The sequence below is a fragment of the Apis florea genome, unplaced genomic scaffold (genome assembly GCF_048593485.1).
Source record: "Apis florea isolate Af1SG1 unplaced genomic scaffold, ASM4859348v1 contig_3326_pilon, whole genome shotgun sequence".
NCBI classification, from domain to species: domain Eukaryota; kingdom Metazoa; phylum Arthropoda; class Insecta; order Hymenoptera; family Apidae; genus Apis; species Apis florea.
The window spans coordinates 13,924-38,595 of NW_028256739.1; the positions used below are offsets into that span (position 1 = coordinate 13,924).

Sequence of the window (24,672 nt, forward strand, 5' to 3'; positions counted from 1 at the left end):
CCAACCTCGTACCAACCGTGAGCCCGAACGAGTCACGCGTGTTACGCTGCTGGCCTCCTTTTGTCCCGGCATTCTTCGACTCGCCATTCGTCTCACCTTCGCCGAGTCGTACACGCGAGAGCGAAAATACAAAAAAAAAGAAAAAGAGGCGAGGACGAGAAGAAAAAGAGGGGAAGACAAGGGGGTAAAAAAGGGAAGAGAAGGAGAGAGAGAGAGAAAGAGAGAGGGAAAGAAAAAATGGAATATCCATTTACGTTATCCCCGACGCGTGAAAGGCTCGAGCTAACATGGCAGCTAACTGTGACCGTGGCCCTGATTGGATATAAAATATAAAGCGTTTCTTGGCGATAAAAAGTATTATACGACGTGCGTGCGAGGAGAATGGCAAAAACGGGGAATTGTTCTTGGGGGAAAAAACAGGGCGCAGGTGTGGGGCAGGTTGGAAATGAACGAGTATTGTCAAAGTTACTTAGCCCCTCGTTTCGATTTCGTCCCGTTCAGATTTTTATTTAACGATCCTCCCCTTTCCTTCTCTTTCCTCCACTCTCATCAATCTCTTCTCTTTTCCTTTTCGACTTTCCAGAATTTGCAATGGACACGGGGAACTGCTTTAAAATGTAACGCAGTGGATCCGGGAGAAAATTCGAATTCCTCGAGGAAACATTCTTTCGCTTTGAGAACGCGACGATCTCCTGCTTTGAGCCTCGCCTCGGCTCCTGCTCCTCCCCGATATTGCCTTCGCGTTTAGCGTTTCGATGAACGCTTCCGGGCGAAATAGAGAAGAAAGGAAGGAGAGGGAGAGGGTTATGGCGAACGCTAACAACTGCGCTCTTTTGCCTCAACGCGAGGGGAATCCGCTACGAACAAGACGCCATGAAGTTTGAACTGTAGGCTAGGCTGTAACGTCACTCCTTATTGCCGATTCAATTGTCGTTTTAATCTATCATTGGTCAGAATAGAACGTCTCTTATCGCAAATTGTCCGGTTTATTTATTTTTTTTTTTTTCGAATTAAATGACGAGATTCGTTTCACCATCAATTTCCAATATATATATATATCGGTCGCGATCTTTTATACGTTTCGTTTTATGAGAAGAATTCTCGTAGATCTTGAAATATGATCACGATCGCCATACTCTCCGTATCCAAACTATATAGTGTAACAGTCAAAATGTTTCGCACATAACTCAGAATCTTCTCTATAAATAATCCGATTTTTCCCCGACTAAATAATTCCAAAATTCAATATCTTCCGGCACGAAACTTCGACGCCCAAAAACCTTGAAATATCACACCAAGACTGCCGCTAGAGGAGGAGATCGTGAAAGGGTCTGGAAAACCGAGAGAAGGAACCACTAACGGTGGCGGCTGAGTAATAAATAATTTCCACCGCCGTCTCGCGCAACTTCTTCAATTTCCGCCTTCACGTCGGAAATGGAGAGCATATTTTTTCCCTCCCCCCTCCTTCTAGACATCCACCACCTTCGCCGATCAGAAAATCGGACTTTCCCTCCTCGCTTCTTCGTTCGTCCAAAGCCACGATACTTTTCGCGGCCCTCGATTCGAAAGACGTTCGTGTCTATCTGGCTCGAATCAAGGGAAAAGCTAGGCTATACGCGCAGGGAACGAGAGAGTTGTAAACGCGCGCCAACTTTCCTTTTCCTGCGAGCGAGACAGAGGGAGGCGGAAACGTCGTATTCGACGATCGTCGAAATCGTTGGCCGCCCGAGTGTTCCGAGTGGTGGCGAGCAATTGTTCCCATCGGGCATGCCTGTTTATTGCCATACGAAGTATGGTGGAACGTTGCGTATCCCCGCGAAAGAATGGCGGACAACGAGTGGCGCGTGTGTCCCGCAATTATACGAATTACGCCATTCAACCGGAGGGACAATACCCTTTTCGTGGATGGCTGACAGAGGAATCGTACGATTCGAGCGGGAAGATTCTACTTTTGTTTCGATCGGTTCTTTTTTTTTTTTTTTTTTTTTTCGAACGAAGACGATGGAACGTCGTTGTGGGGATTATCGACGAGTATCTGGAAGAATGACTTAATTTATTACGGTTCAACTTGTGGCTTGATTATTTATTATTTCTTGCCGTTGTAATTTTTAAAATTTTTTAGAGGAGGTTGCTCGAAATTCAATTGGAATTTAGTAAAAAGTAAGAAATGTTTCGAGAAAACACGAACTTTAGATAGATTGATTATGCAACAAGATACCGAAATTCGCCTTACCATTAAACATTCATTTCATACTTTTCTTCTCTCTCCCTTTGTTAATTAATTAAATTATTCTCCTTTCGTTCCTTAACTCAATTTCTCGATATCCCAACGTACAAATTTATCCACCGCGTTAACAACGAATAATGATTAATCGCAAAACAATCGAAAAAAGAAAAATTCTAAAATTCTCCAAGTTTGTCGATAAAGTTTTTCCACAAATTTTTCCACGTATAGTTTCCTCTCTTCGCGTGAGACACACGACTCGGTTCCCGCGTCGTGCGTTGCTGAGAGAGAGAGAGAGAAAGAGAGAAAAAAAGGAAATCAGGAAATGCACGTTATAAAACGTTATCGCGATACAAGTGTCGTTTCCACGGGTGTACGCGTCCCACGGTCCTCTTTTCTTTCCATCGACTGTCGTTCCAGTGTTTATTGTCGCGTGGGCGTCATGCTATAGCAAACACGCGATTCCCCGTAAGTCGCTCGATTCCACGCAGCCGCTTTATTATGCAACACGCGTTGCAATTATTTGCGCAATATCCGTTCCGGGTAAATGTCGCGGGTAAAGTGAAACTTTTAAATGGACGGAAGGATGTCGGTATCACAAGCCCACGCAGCAAGAGTCGAAGAATCGTTGGAAGCGAAAGAGGTGGTGGGCGTGCAATTATGAAATGTGCCGATATCTTGGAAAATTGTAGACAGAGACGATGGGAAAAAAGAAAAACCTTTTTCGTCTAATCTAACCTGACGCATAATAATAATCGCATCTAAGCCCACGCGAGTTGAAGAATTTTTGCGCTCTTCTCAAGGTTATCGTTACACAGCCCACGTGAGATGGATCTATGAAATCTAGACGCGCTTCGAAATCTAATCCAATCTAAATTATTAATCGCGTTCAAGACATTCAAAATCTTTACCCAGATACCCAGTGCGAATTGAAAAACGTTTATCGCGAAAGAGGAATGGAATTATCCTGCTGGCGCTCCTGGAACCCTTTCGAAGTCACGACAAAGAAGGAAATATTGCGTCGAGTAATGATGATTTGCGTTTTAACCTAATCTGGTTAATTGCATCTATCCATAATACGAACCTAAATTAAACAAAAAAATGTTTACGTGAACGAGGCGTATAATCATAAAAATCGCAATGATACCCTTCCAACTTTCCAAAGTCACGGTACAAAAGAAAAAGAAAAGAAACGTTGCATCGAATAATGGAAGGTCTCTCTCTCTCTCTCTCTGCTTCCAACTTAACTCGATAATTGCATCTAATCTTACCTAAGCACCTAGTTAAACAAAGTTTAACACGAAATAGGCGTGCAATTGCGAAATCGTTGGTCTTGGACCCCCCTAAATTAAAGTCACGGCAGCAAAAAAAAAAAAGGAGCAGACCTTGCATCGCAACAATCCTTTAAAACTCTCGAAAATGAGTGGAAAAACTTCGAACGATACTCGCTTCGATCCTATTCCCTCCTCTTAGCGGACGATGGATCGTTCTGCTCGATTCCAGCTTCGAAACGACGAGAGAGCACGGCTTACGCAACGGGCCGAGGAGGTGCTCCAAGTAGAGCGAATGTTTTATCGCTTCTCTGCCCTCGCTTCCCTCCCGAGCACAGATCGAGACGAGAAAGAATTGCCTTTAATATATCGCGGCACTGCCAGGCGGAAAGGCGAGTTTTAATACACCGTCGGATTCGGTGGGGCGGTGAGTTGATCGAGTTTCGAAACGGTAGTCAATGAATTAAACACTCCACCTCACCCCATCATCCCGCCTCGTTATCGAAATCGTTTCACCGATCAAGCAATAAATTCCTTCGTTTCGTCGCGATCGTACTTGTTAGTACAATTTCCGATACAAGCGGTAATCAAATACAGTCCGGGCAGAGAGTATCCGCTTAATCCGCAATCAGATCCGCGACTCGAAATTACGAGCATCGTTGCGAATCTTGGCTAAATTCAGTCGTTCTCGCGCCACATATTTTACGACACGCGTGCATCCGTGATTGTCCTTCGAATCGAGGAAGGGGAATGGAGGAGGGAGTTGGTGGGTTGCAGCTAGGATTCCATCGAGCTCGGTCGATGGCGGGAAATTATAGCAATTACCCGATTCGGCGGCCGCCTGTCCCTCGACCCGGTCATCGGTCACAGCGGTTGTGGACGAGCTCTGTTAATGAATCCAACAACAACGATCGTGTAAATAATCCGACGAATCTGAGCGGGCTCGAGCGATTGTGAATTCGATCGAGGAGAAGGGCAACGATATTTAATAGTTATGAATAAAAATCTTTCTTCTTCGTATAAACAAATAATTATTCGTTATTGAAAATCTCTTCGTTCAATCCTTCGATCCATTTGATTACCTCTTTAGGCATTAGGCTTAATTCGTTTAAAAAAATGATGATGAGGAACTCCAAGATAATCGAAAAAACGAGGGATCTCCCAATTAACCCGTGATCGTTATTAAATTATCGTCGCATTTGTGCGTTTCGAACTTTCGCCTCGCGAACGAGCGAAATTGGGTGGAAACGTTTCCGGAAATATCGTGTCGCGATGCAGAAAGTTTCTTTGTAATTTTCGAAACGAGCCTCCCTTGCTCATTGTTCGTGCAATCGAGATCCCATTTGTGTGCCACCGTTTCTCACAATTACCATCGTGCGGATCCCGCATAGCGAGAAATTATGCCAATTAGGCGGGATACACGTCGCTTCGACGGCCTCTATTGTCTCCTATTCGTTACGATCGTAATAAGAATAATTCGGTGGGCGACGTGCGCTCTGTGCCGAAGCGGGACACATGACATTGACAGAGAATGGGGAAAGGCGTATCCATATAATTGGCTGGAAATCGACAATGCGGTTTCGTGCCGGCCGTATATTAGCCATCTCCATTATTTTCACAAAGAAAATCCATGTATATCCTCCCCCTCCCTCTCTGTTGAGAGACTAAACACGCGTTCGCCCTTTCGGCGTAATAACCGGCTTTCGAGGGCTCTATGCTCGAATCGATGCGTCGAGTACAAAGTCACTTCGGTTCGATCGATTTCGAATAAATTACAAGTTGAATTTTTCGATGGATAAATATAAATTAGGAGGATGTTCGATCGGGTGTTATTATTTACTTAAAAATAATCCCATTTAGGATGATGAAATCACGAGTCTCGTTCAAGATGATAGTTGTTGTATTTAGAAATCTGGAATCAAAGTTGGTAGAAATAATCTGAATCCGTCTAATCGGCAACGCGAAACGTCATTTCGAAATGGCGAGTGGATAGGATCGTTGAAGTGAATTCGAATTCGATCCAAGTGTGAGAGAATCTCTTCTCTCGCCATTGACGCCTTCTCGTCGTCGGTATGCCCGATCGATTTCACGTGGCGGACAATTATGTCAATTACTCTGTCCTGATTCACCGGTCGCGATAATGCGACACGACGTCACCAAACCTGACAGCGGCATCCTACCGAAGCTAATGATCGCGCTTAATGGGCTTGCAACGCGGCAAGAACGAGATCGATGGCCGAAATTCCCGGAAGAACCGCGACAAATCGGGACTCGAACGCGTTCGAAGATGTTCAATCGCTCTGATCGATCGCACTTCTGCATACAGACGCGCTACCAATACCCGAACATATAGAGACGCATTCTCGTATTGCCAATTGCACAGTTTATGAAACTGTCGTTTCCAGATCTCTGATATTTAGAGTAAATCGTTTACTTCTCTTTCGAAATTGTTTCACTCTATTTTACATACAACTGTGCAACTTTACGGTCGGTTCCTTTATTACGACGTTGCGCCGTTTTCTTAAGATCTCTTTTCTCAGAGTGAAATTTTTCTCCGCCCGTTTGTTCTCTCTGCGTGTATTTATCTTTTAAATTATTGAAACTCTTCCTCGAATGTTCTTACATATTCGTTTTCGTTCCTCTTCCTAATAGTTAAAATCTTAGAATCTCTTGGAAACAACTGTCGGCTTGAACGTGTCACGAAATTTTTAAAAATTTCCTTCAAATCGTAAAGAAAAACTTCGGATAGACATTCGCAATATCCCAGCCCGATTCCACGCTATCAGCGAAATCCTTTCCAACAAAGGGAAACACTGGGAACAGTGATTCGTAATAAAGTGATTATCGTAGCTCGACGATCTACGGTGTCGACCTCCGGTTGCGTCGTGCACAACGAGGACGATGCATTTTATTCGCCACGCTCGTTTCTCCATCGTGATCGTTAACACCATCGTAACGCTCCTCTGCCGTGGAGCCGATAAATAAACGCGCTTGGCGTTTCTCAGCCGTGAAACGCTCGAGGGCCGCGCGTCCCCTCGAAATCATAAAATTGATAACGACAACCGCACGCATCCGCGCCGGTTCGTGTTTATCCAACGAGCCTCGAAAATGGCGACGGTGGTTAATGACAAGTGCTCGCCGCGATAACAAAAGCTGGCACGAGCGATTGCGTGCGCCAAACTAGCCATCCGTCCCTTTCGAAACATGCACCGATTCGAGAAGTATTTTTTTCTCCTCCCCTCCCCTTCCTTGCTTTCGCGCTGTCGTGAACGACTCGTGTCGCATCGAATAGAAACGATCGATTCGATCGTTTTGATCACACCTGTTATTGGATTTCGAGTTAAGTATTTATTTTTACAGATTCACAGATAAATAACGTAGATTCTCTGAATTTTCGATTGATTTTGGAATGTATGTTAATGAAATAGGGGGTATTAGAGAAATTGATATTCAAAATCGGACTTAATTTTTAATAAGCAATTATTAATTTAGAGCAGTAACGGGGTCAGACAGACACAAGTTGAACGTGAGTGACTGTATAATTAAATACATCATTTAAAAGTAGAGGAATGGAAAAATTTAATATTACGAAAATTAAATGTAAAACTCGAGAAATGTAATAATTAGAAAAAGAATTTCGAACCGATGTTAAATCCATTTATGGAAAAAGAAAGAGCAGGCACGTATCACGTGGCTTGAAATAAAAATTCCAAAAACCTAAGAGATAAATACGCGCACGGTAATTTAACGAGATAACTCGATGCGGAAGAACGCAATACCGAGTGGTTTTCTCCCGAAGATCATAATCATTCTTCGATAGGATCGAACCGGATCGAGCTTCGCCTCGAAACAAATCGAAGACGACGAGGTAACGCGCCTCGTTCACAATTGACACAATTACTTCTGGCGGTCGATACGAGCGTCGAAAATGGGGATGAGAAGTCGTACGCGCTAATTGAAACGAGAGGCGGGAAGAGCTTTCGAGTTATCGAATCGATCTGTGAAACGCGGGGAAAGCGAATCGAATCATGGATCAAGAACCGGCAACAAAAAGCGAGATGCGTACAACTTTATTCCCTATCGATGTTATCCATCCGACGGAACGAGTTGTTCAGCGTTCGTTTCTTTTTTTTTTTTTTTTTTTGCTTTTGCTTTTGTCCCCTTGTCTTCCTGTCGAAATCATATACATTCGATAAAGTTGGCGGAAAAGTAGGATAAGCACGCATCCTCGACAGAGCACACGCGAGGATGAAAGAGAGCGTAGCGGCGCGGCGGAAGTTGGCGGCTTCGAAGTCATCGACGGGTAGATAACAGTTGCATTTAATCCGATAGCGGCTCGTGTTTTCCACGGTACTTCAACCTGTGTATATGTACGCCAACCGCAAAATCTCCTAGCGAAGCGATATCGCACGATTTGAACGTGTTCGCATGGATACCTACAACTCCATTGTTCGACGATGAAAAACGTGGTGCAGAGATACTGTTCGAAAATGAACAGTGTTTTTAATACTGGAATAACGGCACCACGGAATTGGAGACTTAGTTTCCGCAAATTTTTCCTCCCAGTTTTCGTTTTCGATACAATCAATTTTTATTTTAATTTACCAACTATTTCAGATAAACGCGTATATATATTCTTGTTCCTTATACGAAAGAAAATGGAGAAGCTGATTTATGAAATCTCTATATTAAATGGTACCTGCAAATAAACGTTTAAATTGAATGGATCTATATATCTAAAAAAAATATATATATATATAGATATATTTTTCTCTTGAATTGAACGAAGTGAGAATAGTATACTTTAAACTTGAGTAAAAATTTGAAGTAACGATTCGCAGAGAAAGACGGAGAGGAGGCATTCCTTTCCCGCTAATTCTAATTCAAGCGGCGCGCAACGGTTTACTTTCGATCGGCGAGACGCACGAATTCGTCGGGATTGTAATCCTCGCGGGGTTAAATGGAATACGAGGAATCGAAGGTCGTTGTTCCTGGTGAAATATCGATCGCCGTGCGCTCGCGGAATCGTGTTGCACGGAACAATGTTCAACTCGACGCGGGCCGAGCTAAATTATTAATCCGACCTCGTGTAATCGCGTTGTTAAGGTGAAAAGCCACGGAGCGAGAGCGTTCTTTGACACGGCATCGAAACCGTTTACGCTCTAAGGGCGCGCACTTACACGTCCCGCGATGAAATAACGTAACTTGGTCACCGAAATAGGGCGCCGTGCATCGAGCGTGTAACAAGTGGTAAATGGAATCTCGTCGCAATAGAAGGCAATATTCGTGTAATGAACCAAATAAGAGCCACTTAATATTGAATGCGAGTCAGATTTAATTACGCGATTCAATGGAAACTCGATAGAGTTTAAATTCTGTATGATATAATTAGTAATTAATCTGATCTACGGATCGAATACATATTCTTTTCATGTTGCATACCTTTTGAATACAATAAGCAATAAAAATCCATTCGGAAGTGAATCCGTGTTCATTCGTGTAATTTATCTTTAAAACGCAATTGAATCCTATTAAAATTAAAGAAACTTTGAAACTCTGTAACTTCGAAAATAGTAAATTTTGATCGATCGATGAAAGATCGTTAGATACGTGAAACTTTCCCCTTTAAAATGCATTTTGATTTATTCCGATTTCCGGTTCCTGAGATATCATCGTGTAAAGAAAAAGTAATTTTTATCTTAAACCCAGTTAAAATTTGTTAAAATTAGGAAAACTTTGAACCTCTATAATTCCGAACATATTGACTTCCGATCGATGAATAAACGATCGTTAGAAACGTGAAACCTTTCCCTTTAAAACGCTTTCTGATTTATCTCGATACGACTTCCGGTTCCCAAGATATCGTCGTGTAAAGAGAAGAGTAATTTTTACTCATTTATTGTGTTCGTTCTTGTCGCTTATTCGCACCTCTCGCTCGCACCTCGTCTCACCGACCTATCCCAAACTCCAAACAAGTGTCAGACGTGATTCTTGGAAAAACGTAGTAAACATTTCCAAGAAAAATATGTAGGTCACTGGGTCGCGGGCCCATTCATAATCGGCTTAAACATATTACAGAAACTTTGAGTCTTTATATCTCGGTAACGGATTGAGATATCGGGATAAATCAAAAAGAGACTTCAACGATACGATTTCTTCTACATCTCGAATAGATTTTGTTGACTTAATTTCTTCTCATTTTTTTTTAACACGAAAGATTAAAATTTCGTTGGCGATTTCGTCCCGATTGACAATAGTCGAACAAACAATAATATTCATTATCTCGTTATCACAGTTCGCAGTTTCATCCCATCGATCACAGATAAAAAGATAGGCGTGAAAATCGTTTCGTTATGGACCATTCTCAGACATCCATCCGATGATGGACCTGCATAAATTGGCGTTCGCCGAGTCAAAGGTCTGGGCCATTGTGGATGAAGATTCCGGGGAACAACTCGACGCGAAATTCTCGTCGTTTTATTCCATTTGCAAATCAATTCGTTCCTCGACTACCACTTTAAGGTTTCGTCTATGAGCGATTTCCGAGAGGATTACTCTACTTCAACTGCGAAGAAAGGCAAGAGAGAGAGGGAAGGGGTTTCGAGTGGCGCATTATCGAACACGGAGAATTTACTGGAAATTATCGAACCGGCCGGAAAATGAATGTTGGATGCGCGTTAAGGATGTATCGTCTTCCCTGAGATTGAGCACGGCTGACGTCTCAGCCAGCGAGGGATATTTTATTCAACACGTTGCCCCGTATTGCCTCGGAATCGTAAGCTTTGTAGTAGAGACTTGTTACAGATGAAGACAATTACGTCCACGGAGGGAGGATTGTACAGGAGAAGAGGTACGCGAGTGTAAAAAAGTTTCATGAATATCAAGAAGTTCGCAGCTAACCTAGATTCCTAGGGAATACCGCCGATCTCTCTTCGAGAGAGTAATACGTGCATCGATGCGCGTATTGTGCTCTGTGTGCGCGCCTCTGTCTATGTGAAAGACAACTCTTTGAATTGTTCGTCTTGTACATGCGAATTGTACATCATTGTACGCAATATTTCAGTCACAAGCGGTCTTACTCTCGACTCGAATTATTATTAAGCCACGAGCTCAATTGCTTAGAAGAATCTTAACGTTCGATCACTGCCTTCTCTCTGTAATTGAAACGTCCACCGTCGATCAAACATCACAATATATCAGTCAAACGCCACGCTCGTACAATGAAACATCGTTCCAGCCACATACGCGAATTTGTCTTTCTTCGAAACCGCAATTACTAACTCAAAACTCGGCCAATCTTCGCGCAAAGCCCCCATAAGTCTTATATCCTCGTTCGTCGAATCCGCTCGACAGTTCTTCCCTTAACAATCCGAGTTAACAAGATTCCGCGAGAATCCCCGCCGATTAACAGGCGCAACTTTGACTTCCAATCCAAGTTATACTCTCCTCATTTCCGGGCCGCGTTGCGAGATCCGCAAGTCGAAATCAAATTTGGAGAGATCTAGAGCTCGTGCTAAAATTCGCATCTAAGTACCCTCCCTCCTCCACGATTCGAATTTCGCGCCAATTGTTCGCTCGCCGTCCTCACGCTGAATTGTACGCGTGACGAGTGGCTGACATTCACTCGTTGCACGGAAGAGGTGTTCCGCTCCAAGGAGCTCCATACACTCGGTGAGATCGTTGTCGCGCTCGTCTATACGATCTCCCCCCTCCGTTACCAGCTCGTGTCTGCCTGCAGTTTAAACCTTCTTCCCACGAAGTGTACAACGAAGACTCGAGACGGGCTCGTGGTCGCCGCGACGCCTCGCCACGAAAGGAGTCATCAGCGCGCGACGCCATTATTCTTTCCCGTCCCGTGCCACCCAGTTTTTCTGGATCCTCGATCCGCCGTCCGCCTTTTCACCGACTCGAGCGGCTGCATTAATCACGAGACACCGAGGGATATTATCGTGGAAACGCGAAACGTCCGCTCCTCGTAAATTCCCCCTCCCCGTTTCTTCTCTCGTTTCCTCCTCCCCCGATTAAGTATTAATTTATTCGATTCTTTCTCTCAACGTCGTCGCCCCTTCTCCCCCGCGCCACTTGTTTTCACAGGGATATATTCCGCGTCGTTATACGACGTCGTCGCCTCTCGCGCCAGGAATCCATTTTCTCCACCTCGTCCATCCCTGACTCCTTCCCCCTCCTCTTGTTGTGCAATCGTATCAGAGTCGGCGATCGTTATCGTTCGACTCTGTTCGACGATTGCTGACGGGATCCGTTTCGAGGATATTATAATTCGATAAAGGGATCTTTTACGTCGTAGATCGTTTTCACGACGAGAAATAAGCTATCTATCGCGCTTTTGTTCGGAAGAGAGGGGAGGGGAGGGGAGGGCTACGTAATAGGAGCTCGTTATTAATGGATATTCTTTTTTTTTCGTCGGATCGATCTTTGAGACGATTCGACTGAATTTTGGATTCGATTTGTTCTTCGATCGACTGAATTTTATCTTTATTCTAAAATTCAATGAGAACGTTGTTGACGACATCGAAACTTGTCCCATTCATCGATGCTTTAAATCTTCGAAGTGGTAGGGACATTCGTTCGGTCCAATTTTGTAGGATTATCATTGCGGGGAGATCTCTCGTTTCGATATAATTATGAGTTTCGTTTCGTACATTATCGGTCCCCGATCTACAATGGGAAATCCCAGAAAACTTTTCACGCTCATAAATCATTTTCATCGTATTTAATATCTGGTGGCTGGTTCGAGGTTACTCGTGGTACACGTGCACCGTGAAAGAAAAATGATCGGTGTGCGACATCACCTCCAGGTAGAATAATAATCATCGCCGCTCCATCACCTTGCCAAGCTTTCTCGATACGTGGACGCAATTCACGCATACTTTTTTCTCTCTTTCTTTTGTTTCTGTTTACGAAGAAACCTTGAATTTCTAAATTTAAAATTTAAAACGTTGATCGATTTTTTTTTTTTTGGGAGGGAGGGTCTCAAGGATCATTTTGATACGCCAACAAAGAAATACTTTGATTATATTAATTTTATATACAGAATGTGGAAAAGATAAAGCGGGTAAATGTAGTTAATCATTCTTTATGATATGCATAATCATCTTTGCTGAATATAGAAGAAAAAGGAAAGAAATTCTCATAAAAATTAATAAGCAATATTCGTCGTTGGGGATCCCAGGGTGTCGTGTATAATGAATGTGTTAATTGAAATTTCCTATCTAACATTTCGTAAATCGCGGGAGCAGCAAATGAAAAACAAACAAATGTAATTAATCACTCTTTACGATATGCATAATCATCTTCGTTGAATATCAAAAAAATTTCATGAAAATTAATAAGCAATACTCGTCGCGAAGGGTCTCGAGTGTCGCGCGATACATTATAATAAAATATTCTGTAAAAATTGATACGATGAAAAGAAAAATAGTTGGAAAAATTCGTGTTTCAAATTATCAATCGGGCGTTGTCGTTCGCGACAAACTTGGCAAAACAACCAACGCGGATCAACCAACCACGAACATCCGCTATCGATATCTCTCGGAAGATTGATACGAAGAATAAAAGAAACCGACTTCGAATCAGGTTAAAAAGTCACCGTTCATCGATTCTCGAGTCGAGAATTTAAAACTCCTCCTCCTTCTCGACCTAATTCATCCTTAAAATTTCCTACCAGCACCACTGCTACCAATCGAAGAAGTTGGTGTAGGAAGAGTCAGCGACAGATCGGATGGAAGGAAGAAGTCGTCTTCGCGGGGATGGGATGAGTGGAGAGACAGTAAAAGCAATCTGCGGTAGGCAGTGAAAAATCTCGAAGCCATTCTTCATCTGTCTCCGTTGTGGGGACAGAGAGAGAGAGAGAGAGAGAAAGAGAGAAACAGTGAAGTCAATGGCGGTAGGAGCCGTGGACTGGCCCGAATGCCACCCGCATCAGATAATATTTAAATTGATGATAAACATTTATAAAAGCGTTTTGTTATACAGAAAACATATTTGGATCATTGTGCGCCGGATAGGAATGAGGATTATGAATTCAAGGGGCCCGGCCCCGAAACCCATTGTCCGCCGGGCCCTCTCATCTCCATAACGGGTCCTATCTTCGTCCACGTTCCTCCTCTCTGTTCCTCGACAAACACCACGCGTACCCATTCTTCTCCCTTGTTTTCCCCCTCTCCTCTCTCTCTCTCCCCCTCTTTGTTCCCATATCCCCTTCGCAAGCAGTTCCCCCTCCTCCACGTAGCAGTTGCGAGGCCATCTCGCTCCAACCAAGATTCGAGAACCCACGTACCACTCGATTCCACCTTCTCTCGCCTGAAGGTGGCCTCTCCACGTTCGACATCTCTCGCTACCGCCTCTCTTTGTGAGCCCAAACTCGACTCGATCCCGAACCCTGATTGTTTTCTCCTTGCCCGCCTAAATTGTCCAAATGAATGCAACCGGCCGTGCCGCCTGCATTACGTACAGGGCCCCCCCTTTTCGTACGCGAGATACGTTAAACGTAGCCGGCATTAATCGTGCCGGCTGGAATAACGCGAGATCCTATCGTTACGAGAATATCCTTCTTTGAACGGAAGAGGCTCCGTAGCCTCCGTAGTTGGAATTGTAGGTTGGAGAATCGGTGGTGGTAACGAAACGCGTAGACGTTGAAGAATCGGATTTCTTTTGCCGTAAAAATTGCCTTTACAATCGTTTTTAATTTGTACGCGGGGGGGGAAAAAAAAAGAAACGGATCATTTTTCGTTTCTCCTCTCGTCGAAACGAAGTTAAAATATTTAATTTCGTTCTATCGCGTGAAGATATTTTCCGTTGAACTATTATACAATCTCGTATAATCTCTCAGAAGATCTATCGAAGACACATATTGGAAGAAGGGATACCTTCGTTCCATTTTACATAATTTTTTTTCACCTCTGCAGCGTCGAAAAATATCTTATTTAACGTGTACTCATGCGCGTGTGACTCGAACACTTCGAAAACGATCAATGTTTTACAACCTGCTGTATCTTTTTCAAACGCCTGTCGTCCTCGCCGCCCTCTCCTCTCGAGGGGATAGCCAATAACGATAATTAACTCGGACGTGAAACACACAAGAACGAATCAGAGGAACGGGGGGAAATCGTATCGTCGAAAAGTTACAACCTTGTAACCCAGCAATATAGACACGCTCCTTGTTCCAACGTCGTTGTCCCACCCTGCTCGTCCTTGCGGTCATCTCGAAACGATCCGGGATCGACGAATCCGGGAAAAGGCAACAGCCCGGTTAATTCGACCGTGCGCCACACCTCTTCGACGAGGTTTTTTCGACCCGCGTGTGTATCTTCGAACCGTCAACACGCATTAACGCGTGCGGGACGGGCAACGACGACGGGCGCAACGAGTGTCAAAAGAGCGCGAGCCATCGAAGGAAATAAAAGAAGGTGACGAGGGGAAGGGGAGGAAAGGAGGAAATTCGAGAGACCGAGAGGATTATTACGGGCGTGAAAGAGATCGAGCGAGGGTGATAGCGCGTGGAACGTTCTTGACGCCTGACTGCAAGGGGCGTAAAATTAAAATATTTTCGAACCTTTCCATCCTTTCTTTCTTGTCCACGGCGACACGGGAGGAGCGGAAACGAGGCGAATTCGTTCAAGGATTATCCTTTGGACCTTCGATTTCTCGAAGCTGGAATCTTGGCTGGAATTAGTTAGAAAATAGTTGAAGCGACGAGAACGTTCTATTCCCGTTTACACTATTTTCAGCCTCGATTTTTTAGAATTTAATTATCGTTGCGATAAATTCATTCAGACGACATCGCCAGTTTCTCCGCGAGAACTCAACGTTCTCAACTCGGGTTTAACGTTTATCACGGCCAATAAAGTCACGCCGCGATTTGCATATTACACCTATCGTATATTCCACCCGCGAAATAAATTTCGCCCGCGGATCGGGACACCGCCGATTTACAGTTGTAACGAGAGAAGAGGGAGGGCCACCCTTAAGGTACAAGTCCTCTCGCGGCAGGGACCCGCGGAAAAATAAAACGGTCCTCGAAGGTCTCCGGTGTCACACTCCGGGGATAAATATTAGTAGCAGGTTTCACAGGATCCCGCTCACTCAACCGAGAAAACACGGACGACGTGGAGAGGATGGAGAGGCACGTCTCGGAATTCCTCTTGGCCACGGACGTACACACGCGTTGGGCTTCGCGAGAAAAAAATGAAACCCTTGGTTTTGATCCACGATTTTCGCGTGGTGATTTTTTTTCTTCGAATACCGGCTTATAATTTTGACGACTTGCAAATGAAAAAAGTAAAAGGTACGGTGCTTGCTTGAAATATTAAATAACGTCGTGGATCTTATTTTATCGCGCGTAAAATTTAACGTGAAATTTCACCGGGGAGTTGGAATTCTATCGTCCATGAACGATGAAATCTATTATAGAGCGTTCAACTTCGAATCGTGACAGCGATTAAAATGTCACGCTTCCGTCAATACCCGCTATTCTCGACCAACCTCTCGCCTAAATATATACCGATCAACGTCTTCGTTCCGCGTGCATCGAGCGCCGACCATTTTCTCCCCCAATGCCAGACGTAAATTAGGAGCGTCAAGGAATCCATTCTCGCTCCCAGCGCCATACCCGAATACAATTTCTCATAACTGCCGTTTTCAGAACATTCCATATCCTCCTTGCTAAAAAAAAAGAAAAAAAAAATATCCCACATCTTTCCCCGTATTTACATGTTTACATACGTTTCACCGAATATTCTTCGCTCGAAAAATATCCCATCCCGCAACTCTTTCAATTTCAAAGACAGATACGTTGCAACATTTCACGTTATCCGCCTTCCATCTTCCGCCTCTCTCTCTCTCTCTCTCTCTCTCTCTCTCCACGAAACGATCCAATTTATTTATCCTGTCCTGACAAAAGAAGCGAGCAACGAAACTTCGGTTGAAAAAAACACGTGCAACGATAACGCAACGATAAGACAACATTTTAATTAGCAAGACAAGACGGGTGTAACTCGTGGTAACCTCGTCGTAGCGGTAATTAGAAATTGTTTCCTGTACCTGGGAACAACAACGTGTCAGCGGGGCCATCCGCGGATCCGCCACCGGTAATTAATGTCTCGGGCGTATTGTAATTTATTAATAACCCTGCAACCTTACTTAACACCGTTCCACGCGGATGCGACTATCTCCGGCAGCCCGTCGCCACAGCCATACCCATTATGCCTCCCGATCCATTGCTCCCGCTGTATTTTGCTTGGTTATTAATTCCAGTCTCTCGCGGCGAGGAAGCTCGTATAACCCGACCCGCCGTGATCCATGGTGTACGTGTACTTGTCATCGTAGCGGGACTCCCTTAACGGGACTTTGTTCCATTCGTGAGATTGAGAATCGCGAGATCTGAAAATCTACCGGTGGCGTAGAATCCTCTCGTCGTAATTATTATCCCGAGTTGAGTTTCTCGGATACTCGTTAATTATTCCCCGATCAAACGAAACGTACGAACGCTTTTCCTTTCTTGTGAACCTTTGTGCAAGAAACGCTTCGTGCTTCGATTCTCAGCAGCGAAGTGACAAACGTTTTCTCAAAACACCCGGATACAATATTAAATCCGGCTAATTTCGATCTTGACGTTTTTGATCGCGTTCATTCGAGTTTTCTCGACTCTCGAAACTTTACTCGACACCTTCCCGTGGAATAGCAAGTTCTTTTTCTCTTTCTCTCTCTCTTTCGAGAGCCGGAAGTTGGACAGAGATGGAGAGAAAGTTGACGCGTGGAAAAGTTTTCGGCGGGGTATACGAGAAATGGTCGCGTGCATTTTTCCGGACAAAGACCGACAGCGTTTTCTTTTATTCCGCTGGAATAATTTCGTTTCTTTTTTTTTTTGTCCATCCCTGCGCGCCGACGAAACCCAGTCGCTTTTAGCGTAATGATTTCGTTCCAGTTTCTTCTCCTCTCCCCGTTTCTTCTGTTTCTTTTTATTCTCGTGTTTGGTGCCACGAGAAACCAAGCTGACACGTATTTTTCGTGATCGATATATGCGCGGTTATGCGGGATCTGCTTTACGAAAAGTAGATTACAGATTTCTGTTAAAAAGCTGAGGGGGGGGGGAGGAATGGAGATAATTAAGGATAAATATTGGTGTTACGTTCCTTTGTTCGTCGGAAGATTGGCGGATAAAAATGGCGGTGCGAAACGACCGGCCATCAGAAGTTCCAGCCACTTCTGGAACAAAGAGACAGGATGAAAAAAGGTAGATATATATACAGTATAGTCTAGACAAATCACGCGCGACTGCGCTTTCTCCGCCACGACGAAGCGACGTGGCTTCGTTTCCGCTTTTTTCCCCGACTTATCTTAGCGACAACCGAGATCAACAAGCCGCGATGGCGCGGACAAATGGCGACCCGGCGCGGTTTTTTCCCAAACGGGATGTGATTAGACCAATTGTTTCCACGTATCAGACCTAATTTTTCTTCTGGATCCTCGTATCCCTTCTATTTTACTCCTTTTATTTCGCCAATAATCGACGACGCGATTTGAATTGAATATTTAATGGATGTAAATTATTCATCGATAGATATATTAGATCCTCGTGAATGAAATTAACCATGATTGTATGGTTTTGTAATATTTTAATCGATCAAATTGCATCAAAATCGTCCACGTAAAGTATGACAAATTCACCACGATGTTCTTCGGTGGTGTGTATGTTTCTGTTCGAGAGGGAAACGATCGTTTTCATGAAACCCGATACCCTTAACCGAACTCATTCGATTCCCACGAGGCACGTATGGACTCTGCCCTCGTTGCCCTCGAAACTCCAGGGGTTTCCGTGTAATAAGATGTCACCGACACCACGACGACCCCATGAATCCTTTACAAACCTTGCCCGCCCGGAATTAAAGGGGTTGAATCGTTTCTCAGGAATCGCCGAGGAAAGAAGGTAATAAGAGTTTAATTTTGTTTCCAACGAATTAACGATCCAGTTAAGATCCACGATTAATTACCTTTACTAATGGATTAATATACAGTGTAATTATTATTCCTATTCTTTTATAACGTAAAGCAACTCCTTGTTCGTAGTCCGTTTCGTTAATTGTTTAATCAACGCATATTTAAATCCGTTATCTATCGATTATTGTTAACGAAACGTCAAATCTGTAAAGTACAAATTACCAAGATTAGCCAGAATAGAGACACGTATACGTGTGTATAAATCCTATCCGTCTTTTAACTATCCAATCCAACTTGCAGTTCCAATTGAATTATACAGTAAGTCTAGTCGAATCAACCGGAACATTCGGATTTGGCACGCCTATTGACACAAGATTGATCGTGCTCGGGGGCGGATCATCGGTAAAGATTCATGCGTGCGCTCAAGTTTCGTGAACAAGTTCACACACCGAATTAACCAGCTCTCCAACTCGTTCACGAATCAATAAACGAAATAAACGAACTATCGTAACCTTTCGATCAAAATTTTTCGTTTAATGAATCGATTGCCGATGGATCACAATGTTTACGAGGATAATCGAGGTTAGAGGAGCAAACTCTCGCGATTAGACATTCCAACATATCGACCACGTGAGTTTCGCGGAGGAGATGTTTTTTCGCCTCTTTTCGCCTTGGCTCGCTACTTGCGGTGCGCGGTGGCGAGCAATTATTGAAAAACGATTTGCCACGGCCGCAGAATATTCCGCAATTCCAGCTATCGCTGATACACGCCTGGCGTTTCGTTCGCCTGCCTGATCGTCCAAACCAACCAACGGTGGCCAGGCCGCAAACGTTCGTGCAACCGTCGCTCGTAAACCGTTTTAAACGAGCGATACAACGAACGCGTCGCAATTGACGCATCTTTCCCTGCCGTTAATTTATTTCTTATCTACATGCCCGATGACTCGCCATCCCAAAACGCTCGCCACGACTTTCGTTTCTCCTTTAATTCCTTTTATTTCGTAACGGAGGCTACTCGAAATATTAACAATCGAATCGATTTCCCCTTTATTCGCTAGCACAAGCGTTTACTGTGCAGTTACGGAATTGAATCGGTCCCAACTAAATCTTTCCCTTCCGAAGATGACGATGAAAATAAAATTATAAAGCCGATTTCTTCGAAATTAAGAATCTGTATAACAAATCGAATTCACGGTGAGCGAGAACGAAAAGAAAGGAAATTGATTGGAGGGAGAAATGGTCCGTGGCGATATTCGCGCAAGTTGTAACAGGGCGATCGAACGAGCGCGTAAACTACTAGTTGCCGTGGTCGAGCGGGAAACGGGACTAATCCACTTACATAACCTTTAGCGCATGCACGCATATGCACCGGTAAACGCGTGGCATTCGCGCAGGAAGCCGAATGGCAGCCCGGCCGAGCAAGCGATCAACGCTTCGGTGAACGCACAGAGTTCGCCCAATGCGAGGAATGTCAAGCAGCCGAAAATCTTCCGGCTCCTTTGTGAGATTACCGTGATAAAGCCACCGAAATTCTGAACCTTGTGCTCGGGATTCCGCGCTGTGCACGCCTCAATTATTCACCATCGATATATTATATATATATATAATATATATATATATACGTACCCGGATTCTCGATCGACTGGTCACAGAGTCGGCTCGAAGTGTGCCGTGACCCGGCAGATTATTCTTTCTCATTTCGCGTTTTATCGTTTCGTATCGGCTCGTGTGGGCACGGATATCCGAATAATGTCTGAATAATTCACTCTCCGGGTTTCGTGAATAAGGAAGAGGATAGATAAGGTACATCTTTTTATTTTTCTATTATTTGCTTCGTGCAATGTTAATTCGATATTGTTATTTCGTTATCGAATGATCGCACGAGCGACGAAATTATATTTGATTCGAGACGAATTTACAAGGAATATATATTTTATTTTAAACGTTCTTCAAATTACTCGTCGCCATCCTTCTGAAGAAAGTTGATATTGAATAAAATCGAGCGATTATTATTTTGCTCGCTTCGCTTATTATATTTTTCTTCGTCCCTGCAGATTTGTATAAAAAAAATTATTGCCCTTCGAAATTAATAACTTCCTTGTTAAGGCAAGAGACAAGTTATTCGGACGGTCGCTCTTTTCTAAATCGAATTATCTCTTATCCCTTACGTCATATTTCTCGAAATATTCTCACAATCCTCGCGTATGCCTTTCCTCTTTTGCCGAGTCTCTGCGGGTTTATCGCCCGCGCTATCGATCCAACGTATCCTTCGCGGTTAAGGTAGCTCGCCCTGGGAAACACCGATGACAGGGATTCTCTGCGCGTAACCTCTGAAACGCGATACAAAAAGTTGCGGTGAGATGGTTCGCGATTGGGAAAAGATCGGGCAAGAATGAGAGTATCGCGTTCGCGGAGAGATACGTGCAGGTGCTTCAAATTTCACCAGACCCGTGCTGTACACACCGAGCAAAAATTTTCAATTACTCGGATCATGCCTGGCCGCAATTACCAGAGAGAAAGAATGGGGAGAAATCTTGCACGAGTCGAACAATTATCATCATCCGAATCTCGTTCCTCGACAATCTCCTCGACACGAATTATATTTCATAATTATAATTGTATCGATTTTAAACGATTCCTGCAAAAGTTCTGAAAAAATTCACGAAGGATTCGATCGTGGAGCTGATGTTCATCGTTAAACAAATAATCACAATTGAATTCATCGCGAGAAGAAGAGGATCGGTTCCTCGAATATCCAAAAAAAGAAAGGGAGATAGCTGCTGATTCCGTGATAAGTTATGTAGCGCTTCGAGCTACATTTGGACGAATGTCGTCCATTTATCCACCCCACTTTCCGTCTCTACCTCTTTTTTCATCCATCTCCGGGGAAATACCGTTTTCTCCGTTTCCTATCTTCCTTCGCTTGCTACCAATTGCTTCACGCTCGCCTGTCAGACGAAGCTCGCGCGAACGTGAATTTCGCTCGGGTTGGAACGTAACGAGCAGCACTCGCCGACCGAATTAATCGGTTTCGTCTCTCCCTCGCGTCTTTCTCCGATCCCTTGTTTCGTCGGGATATCACGAATCTAGTGGTCGATCAAATTTTGTCGAGAAAGGAAAAAAAAAGAGGGAGAAAGGAGAAGGAAAAGAAGAGAGAACGGATTGTAAACGTATTGATAATAAGAAAGGTGTAAATTGGTTCCGTCGTAAAAATATAAATCTTCTGGAGGATAACTGGGATTTATCCGGGGTTGTTCCTTCTGGCCCGATTCCACGAGATGAGCGCCTCTTTTTATGGCACCGCAGTGTTTTCGCGAAATGAACGGGCTATTTCGGGGTATATTCGATTCGTATAACCGTTAGTCTCGATTGTATTATGGTGTAACCTTTGATAAAGAAAAAGAGATATAATGGATATCGATGGACGAATCGGGAAGAATTTACTTTAAACGCTCAAGAGGTGGACGGAATTTCTATTAAAAGGAAAAACGATATAAACTATTCTACCTCTTAACACTAATTCCTTTGCTAGCTTTTCGTTCCAAAATACTGGCTGGAAAACTGCCCGACTTAAATTATTTACTTTAGCATTGAGAAAATTCATAGAATAATCCTGAGTAATTCTTTCGTTTCAAAGAAATTTTTCGTAGATCAGTTATTATTACTGCGATACGCTATTCCTGTTCCAAACTTAAACAGAGAAAACTCGCGCCCACTCCAGATCGGCCAATCGGGGAATGACCTGCTCGCGTCAGCATGAGCGTCGAGGAGAAAAACACGGCTATCTCGTCGCGGGTCAAAAATAAAGCTTGGTCAGAAATGAATAGGGGCGGAGAGGGGCGAGTCGATAAGATTATATATACGAGCGAGCGAGCCACGTTAACGTTTTCTCCCACGACGTTCGACGTCTCTTTTCGGTCATTTCTTGCCGACAACGAAGGATGAAACGAAATCGACGATCGAGGGAGCAAGGAGGAAGGGAAAGGAGGAAAGAAACGCGCAAGGGCCGGCCCCGTTTTTCTTTCTGGCCATCTTATTGCGGCTCATTACTGCACGCAGGATGTCCACGGCCGGCAAAAGGTTTGTCCCAACGGTGAAACGAGCCGAATGCCAGGTGCCGGCTACGCTCGCCGGCTCGTGAACGCAATACATTATCCGGGCAAGTCGAACGGCAAAAAGTAACTGACGACCGTTTGCTTGTCAACCCGGTAATGGCGCTGCCTCTTACCATCATAATCGGATGACAAGGGCAGCGCGCGCAGAAAACCCTCCAGCCTCTTTTCCACGCCGGGACTCGCACAATGGAGTGGATAGAAAACCGCAGTTACGTGAGCCTCGTTACTCGGTTGAATTGAATTGAACGCGTCTCTCTGGATGAAGAGAGAAAGAGAGAGAGAGAAAGAGAGAGAGAGACAGAGAGAGAGAGAGAGAAGACAGAATCGACCGGCAGAGCGCGCCCCAAGCGAGCCCCTGAAGAACGTCTTTCGGACATGCAACGCGCTTTTAATTCGCGGAGTCGTGTATCGGCTCGGTTTTGATTCGATTGGATTTTTGATTGAAATCTGATAAAGGAAGGAGAAATACTTTTTACTTTATGTATGAGCGGTGATTTTTCACTTTTATAAGATCTTCTTTTCAATCTCGAGATTGCGCGTCTTGAAATATAGAAAAAAAAAAAAAAAAAGTCTCGTTGAAACTTCTGCTGCAATTCGAAGATTTACAATTTTCTTTTTATCAAATCTTACCGTTGCGATAAAATGGTAAGAGTTTAACGAACGTGCAGATATATCGATCCATACTGAAATTCCTTGACCTCGAAGATTTCGTTTCGGTCGAGAAGATTGCAAAAAGAAGGGAGCGAAGAATTGCGAATCACGAGACCTACCTCCTTCTCGACAATCGACGCCCTTAATTTCCCGAGTAATCTCTCTCCGCTTGATTCAACGCAACGTCGAAACGAAACGAAAAAAAAAAAAAAAAAAGAAGAAAGAAAGAAAATAATGACGCAATCGAGAATCAACTCGAACCTTGTATCCTCGTATCCTTGATTATGACGAACGTCTTAATTTATGGGTCACAAGACGAAACCGGGACGCCGATGAATACGTTTCCACGGAGGATAATTAATCTATTAACGATTATATTGCTTGGCCAACGTGGGTTAATTGGTAGTGAGGCGTGACATCATAAACCAGCGAGCAATAGCGCCACTACCGTTTCCAGCTCGAAATGGAACCTTCGTTAAGAGTGAGCCATTAAATGTACGCGAGCAGCCGTTCCACCAATTAGCTGTAATACGAGTTAAGTATCCGAATAGCTGGAATTTATCTGAGGAAAATCATCGACCCGTGGCCCAACCCACCACGTCGAGGCCCCTTTAACGAGGCAGTGACTATCCACGAGCGAAGCACCACGTGTGAATTCATCGCTGCGCGTGAACGATTACCAGCCGATAATTTGTCGAATTTACACAGATAATTCATTCTCTCCTCGCGCGACCGTTGGAATTCGAAGATTCTCGAGATGGTATCTCGAGAGGGGGGAGAAGGAGAGAGCGGTCCCTCCCCGGAATCTCTCAGCTAACCGAGGGCCGACACGCCGATCGTGACTCCGCGGCGGCAACCAGTTTGTTCCTTTCAACGGAAACTCAATACGCCTTTAATTCCTCGCCAGATCAAATTAATCTTTCCCTTCTTACCCGGGGGGGGGGGCCTCTCACGGAGCCCCTGTCGACTCAATTATTCACCGTACACCCGCGCCCCATTCTCAACGAGTGTTTCAACAACGGGTAGATATTTCCTTTTCCCGGAATGATAATAACACGAATAATAACAAATATGTTTGGAAATTGAGAGTTCCTTTTTTTCTTTTTTCTTTTTTTAATAGTAAAATAATCGTTCAATGGCAAACGTTAAACAGATTCCAAACTTCGTCTTCTTATCACAAGGAAACTTCTCCATTGTGAACAAGATCTTTCAAAACGAAGACTAGACTTGGTTGCGAATACTAGAGCAGTGGTTGAATTGAAAAGATGAGATATTTAGGGAAAAAAAAAAAAAAAAGGAAAAAAGAAAAAAAACTCGTAGAGAAAAGTAGAGAAAATGCGTTGCACGAATCACGAGGTAAGCTTTTCAAAGCATATTACTTAAAGAGTCTGATTGAATAGCGTTCGAAACCAGTCTCCTCGAAATAAAGTTGAATCCCGAGCGCGGTCCCAATTCA

General features: G+C 43.9%; 1 protein-coding gene across 2 annotated transcripts in view; it reads right to left on the minus strand.

Annotated features, from left to right (window-relative positions):
* The window catches only part of LOC147657042 (MOXD1 homolog 2-like), a 129,260-nt gene that overhangs the window by 1,868 nt on the left and 102,720 nt on the right, over positions 1-24,672 (minus strand). The window lies entirely within an intron of this gene.